Raw genomic sequence first — 5,846 nt, 5'->3', positions numbered from 1 at the left:
TAATCATTTGTGCCTACATAATGAAACCTTCATAAAAAACCTAGATAGTAGGATTCCAAGAACTTCCAGGGTGGTGAATGTATTCATGTGCCAGGAAAGTGGCACACCCCAAACTCCACTGGGACAGAAGCTCCTGCACTCAGGACTTGTCTGGATCTCACCTTATGTACCTCTTCATCAAGCTGTATATTTGTATCCTTTATAATAAACTGGTCATGGTAAATAAAGTGTTTTCCTGAGTCCTGCGAGCCCTTACAACGAATTACTAAACCTGGGGAGGGGGTCATGGGAACCCCCGATTTGTAGTCAAGTCAGATCAAAGTGTGGGTTACCTGGGGACCCACTACTTGCAATTGGCATGTTAAGTTGGGGGCAGGCTTATGGGACTATAAGTTCTCTTAACTCTGGGTAGTTAGTACCAGAGTTGAATTAAAGTATAGGACATCCAGTTGGTGTTGACAGAGAACTGGAGAATTGCTTGGTGTCGAAAACCCACACATGTGGTGTCAGAACTGTTGACAATAGAAGGGATATTTAGGCATTTCTACACAAAGCCAGGGAAAAGAGTCCTCTATCAGGAAGCATGCACGTTCTCTTTACTTGGAAGTACCAATTCCTTTTTGAAATGCTGGCTACATAGGGACTCGGCCTTCTCCTATAATTTGCCCTTGTGATAAATAGTAATAGTATTATTACAGCCATTGCAGTACATTGGGCTCCACAGAGACAGCACTGGGGCAAGTGAGAGCCAGATGGGTACTGGGCGACTCTGTGCCTCGCTGAGGAAAATAATTAAACATGGGCAAAGGAGATCCTAAGAAGCCGAGAGGCAAAATGTCATCATATGCATTCTTTGTGCAAACTTGCCGAGAGGAGCACAAGAAGAAGCACCCAGATGCTTCAGTCAACTTCTCAGAGTTTTCTAAGAAGTGCTCAGAGAGGTGGAAGACCACGTCTGCTAAAGAGAAAGGAAAATTTGAAGACATGGCAAAGGCGGACAAGGCCCGTTATGAAAGAGAAATGAAAACTTATATCCCCCTAAAGGGGAAACACAAAAGAAGTTCAAGGATCCCAATGCACCCAAGAGGCCTCCTTTGGCCTTTTTCTTGTTTTGTTCTGAGTATCGCCCAAAAATCAAAGGAGAACATCCCGGCCTATCCATTAGTGATGTTGCAAAGGAACTGGGAGAGATGTGGAATAACACTGCTGCAGATGACAAGCAGCCTTATGAAAAGAAGGCTGCTAAGCTGAAGGAAAAATATGAAAAGGATATTGCTGCATATCAAGCGAAAGGAAAGCCTGATGCAGCAAAAAAGGGAGTTGTCAAGGCTGAAAAGAGCAAGAAAAAGAAGGAAGATGAGAAAGATGAAGAGGAGGAGGAGGAAGATGAAGAAGATGAAGATGAAGAAGATGATGATGATAAGAGGAATACTGAACATCTGAGTCCTGGATGATACTAATAAACTAATAATTGCAGAGGTTTTTAAAATAAATAAATAAATAAATAAATAAAAATAGTGATAGTATTAACATGGAAAGTGTAACATCCCTCTCTCATCATACCCTTCTCCCCATCTTCTAGGACACCTAGCAAGATGAGGATCATGGGGCCTATTGCTGTCAATCAGTTCTCATCACGCACCACATCACACATACACACGCGCGCGCGCACACACACAAATGCACACATGCAGTGTATGAGAGCATACACACAGTTCTGACCCTGAACTTGCTGATAGTAAGCTTCATGGACATAGATGGAATGGATATGAGATTCCCTAAATTCACAGTAGCCACTCAAGGCCCAAGAGTAATCCCAGGCCCCTGAGTTCAGACATTTACTCAAAGCAACAAATCCAAAATCATCTCAGAAAAGTGAAAGAGTAGACAGAAATAACTCCAGATATTTTTTCAAAAGTAAAGTTGAGGGGTAAAAGGGGCTGTAATTACAAAATGGATAAGAAACAGGAGGCTTCATTGTCAGTGACATTTTCTTACCAAGCAGGGCTGCCATTTAAGAAGCAGAAAGATAATGGAAGGCATCAATAACACACTGGTGCCTAGAAACTTTTCTTTAGATAGACCTATGGGGTCTAGAAAGAGGCACAACATATCAAGAGGGATAAGTCTCATCTAAAAAAGTACCTCAAAACAGAAAGTAGTTAACACATAGGTTTTCCAAGGCTTAACAAGGGAAGAAGTAAATGCTGTAGATTTAGGGGACATATATCCTGAGGGCAGAAGAACCAATTAAGTGACAAGGAATCACAGATTCTTGGACAATGTTTTAGAGATGTAGACACTCATTCTACTCAACATGGCTCCGTACCCTTTGACTGAAAATTTCCAGTGTCCAGAAGGTTACTAGCAAGGCAGTCTTACATTTTTAAATGCTAATTTAAAATATTTGTTTTCTTTTTACATTGGGCTGAAATCTGCCACCGTATAACTCACATCTACGGAAGCTAGGACTTCTGCAATAATGAGAATAAGTGTCCGTGACAGGTCTTGAAAAATAAAAATAGTTATCAGTCCCTCTACAAGCCTGCTTTTCTCCAAACCAGTTACAGTTCTCTTTGAAACTCAGATGGTATGGTTTCTAGATGTCTCAAAAACCCTAGAGGCTATGTTTTGACATCAAATTTCAGTGTGCTTAAGAATACCCGAAATGCTTGTTAAAGATGAAGACTGCCAGTCTCCCAATCCCCCACCATGTTCTGATGCAGTTGGGATATCTGGAACGGGCCCTCAACCAGAATATGTAGGTCTCCCTTCCTGATGCAGGTAGCCTAAGGCCATACTTGAGAAAGTGCACTACTAGTGCATATCCTTGCCACATTAAAGAAAGATACCACAAACTGGACATGGTATTCCAAACTCCCTCCTACTAATTCAGGGTCCAATGAGACCATTACCTTCTCCGATCTCAACACGCATGTCTCTTGCCAAAGCCTCACCTCTTTTGTATAAAATATTTTGTCAATTCTGTCCTTAGAGAATATAACTGCAAGGCACATTAACTTTGATATCTAACTGAGTATGCTTTATGTATGACCCAAATCAGAATGATGAAAGTTGTATTAAGATGTATATTATGATAGACGCAGACATATTTCAAAAGCAAACTTTCAAGTCCTGACTCTGGTCCTGCCTGACAGGGAAAATTCCTGACAGCCTAGGAATATTTTTATATGCTGATCTATTTCTAGTAGAAATTTTTCTTTACTATTATTTTAGTTTCAGAAAGCTATTTACTATTTTAAAAGTTAATCATTTTATATGGCTGTTCTTACTTTTGATCAGAGTCCACCCTGTCAAAATTCTTCATAACCCCCCAATGTCACAAGTTCTGTTGAAAATTACAAGATCCTCTTCTGGGAAAAACAAAGGACAGAACAGACTATTTTTGGCTGGGGTCAAATGGCAAGAGATACGGTGTCCTACCCAGCAGAATAGTGAAGTGGAAAGTAGAAACTCTGGGTTCAAGTATGAGTCAGGAACAAGGTATGATGCACTGTCCGAGCCAGATATCTGATATGCCCAACAGGAGTGAGGCCTCCCCATGAGCAAGGACAAGTGTCCATATCAGATTCAGGTGTGTTGACTAGAATAGAGACTTTTCCTGTCTCTGATCTAAGCAGAGAAACTTTGGAAGAAACTTGTTCAAGAGCAAGGCTGGTTCAGACACTCCAAAAGAATAATGTTTATGGAAATAAGACAGAAGATACTGATTATCAACATTCATAAAATAGTTCAGAGAGGTCCCATGTACACATCAAGCTGTTTCCTCCAAAGGTTAGAATTTATACAACAATAATATAATATCAAAATGAAGAAATTAACATTGGTACAAGTCACAGATCTTATACAGATTTCACCTGGGTTTTTTTTTTCCTTTTAAAAATACCTGAATTTTTAGGGGTTGCCTGGGTGGCTCATTCAGTTAAGCATCTATCTTCAGCTCAGGTCATGATCCTGAGGTCACGGGATGGTGCCCCAAGTTGGGCTCCCTGCTCAGTGGGGATCCTGCTTCTACCTCTCCCTCTGCCCTGCCCCCCCCCCCCCCCCCCCCTGTTCTCTCAAAAAATTAAATATAATTTTTAAATAAATAAATAAATCTGGATTTTTTTTAAGTTTTTATTCAAATTCCAATTAGTTAACATACAGTGTACTCTTAGTTTCAGGTATACAATATAGTGATTCAACACTTCCATACATTACCCAGTACTCATAACAAGTGCATGATTTCATTTGTTTTATATGCACTCATTTGTATGTGTTTGTGTGTGTGTGTAGTTTTATGTAATTTTATCATATATATAGATTCATGTAATACTATATCGTGATACATTATCATGATACATTATGATACATAAGATCATATCATGATAATATTATCAAGCTTTAAATTTCCTAAATATGGTGATTTATTCTTTATACTTCCATATTTTTGGTAAAGTTATTGAATTAGCATTGTAGTGATGTTCAACCTCACTATTAATCAAAGAAATCCTATTTAAAATCCTCTTTTTTCCCTTTAAATCAGCGAAGTTTTTAACTGATAGTATTTAACTTCAGAGTATAGTAAGTCAGGCATTCTCTCTTAGAAGAATGCTGCTCTTAGAAGTCAAATCAGTACAAGTGTTCTGGGAACAAATGTGATCAAGGACCTTTTAATGTTTCATACCCTCTCTTCTAGCAACTCCCCTTCCAGAAATATATACTAAGAAAATAATTAGAAAATCAGGCACTTATTATGAAAAAAGCACGTTTACTTAGTGTTATCTAAATGAGTGAAAAATTGAAAATAGCCTAAATATTTTTAAAAATAAGAGATTAGTTTAATAAATTGAGATCCAACAAAGCAATGCTATATTATACAACAATTAAAAGTGACCTTTTTCAGGCATTATACCCTAAAGAGGATCCCTATAATAAAATGTTAAGTATAAATAGCAACTATAGTTCATAGCTCACTTTTTTTTGTGGAGATATATTTACAAAGCTCTGAACTTCTGCTCCTGGGAAGATGGAGTAGGTGTATTTTTCCCTATTCTTCCTGCTCAGTACAACAAAAAGCTCTGAACATTTTATGAAAAACAAACATAAGAATAATCAGAAAGGTGGAGAAAAGAAAGCAGAATGGCAAGGGATCCCAAGACCCAGGGAATAATATGGTCATGAGTTCTCTGGATTTTCTGTTTACCTCATATATCTCAGACTTGCAGCTAAGGAAGTCAGGTGCCAAGTAAACACCAACAAATGCAGATTTTTTTAAAAGCCTGATGTCTTGCTAAAAGACTAGGAAAGGGGGAGCCAAGCAAGATAGAAAACTTTTAGACAATAACTGCTCTACTCCATCCTACACCAGAGAAAAACACTGTAGTCCCCACCCTACCTATGCCAACAAAGGCTGAGTAGGAAGCCCAGACTTCTAGCCTCACCAAGGTGCAATATCCCTGCCAGAATTGTGTCCAAAAAGGTCAAATAGAGCCTTGAATTTCATCCCCTCAGCCAGTAATGAACCTCCCCTCCAACAGTGTCAGGAGAAATCCCATGGGAGCCTGGACTTTCCCCACCCTCCCCACTGGTGTGGTGTCAGAGGTGGCCTACAGATGAGGTAGGATCTTCACCACTGCCCTGGAGAATGAAAATGACAAAGGAAAGAATCAGTGAAATAGAAAATATAGCAGTAGAAATTATCAAATCTGAACAACCAAAAATAAACAGATTTTTTAAGAAATGAACATAGCCTCAGGGACATGTGGGACTATAAAAAGAACTCAAACATTTGTATCATCAGAATTGTAAAAAGAGGAGAAAGAAGATGGGGCTGAAAAAGGCCT

General features: G+C 39.0%; 1 pseudogene; it reads left to right on the top strand.

Annotated features, from left to right (window-relative positions):
- Positions 1 to 740: 740 nt before the first annotated feature.
- Positions 741 to 1,454, top strand: LOC110582605 (annotated as a pseudogene).
- Positions 1,455 to 5,846: the final 4,392 nt, after the last annotated feature.

The sequence above is a fragment of the Neomonachus schauinslandi genome, chromosome 1, assembly GCF_002201575.2.
Source record: "Neomonachus schauinslandi chromosome 1, ASM220157v2, whole genome shotgun sequence".
NCBI classification, from domain to species: Eukaryota; Metazoa; Chordata; class Mammalia; order Carnivora; family Phocidae; genus Neomonachus; species Neomonachus schauinslandi.
Note: the sequence above shows the minus strand (reverse complement) of the source record. Positions and strands in the feature narration are given on the sequence as shown.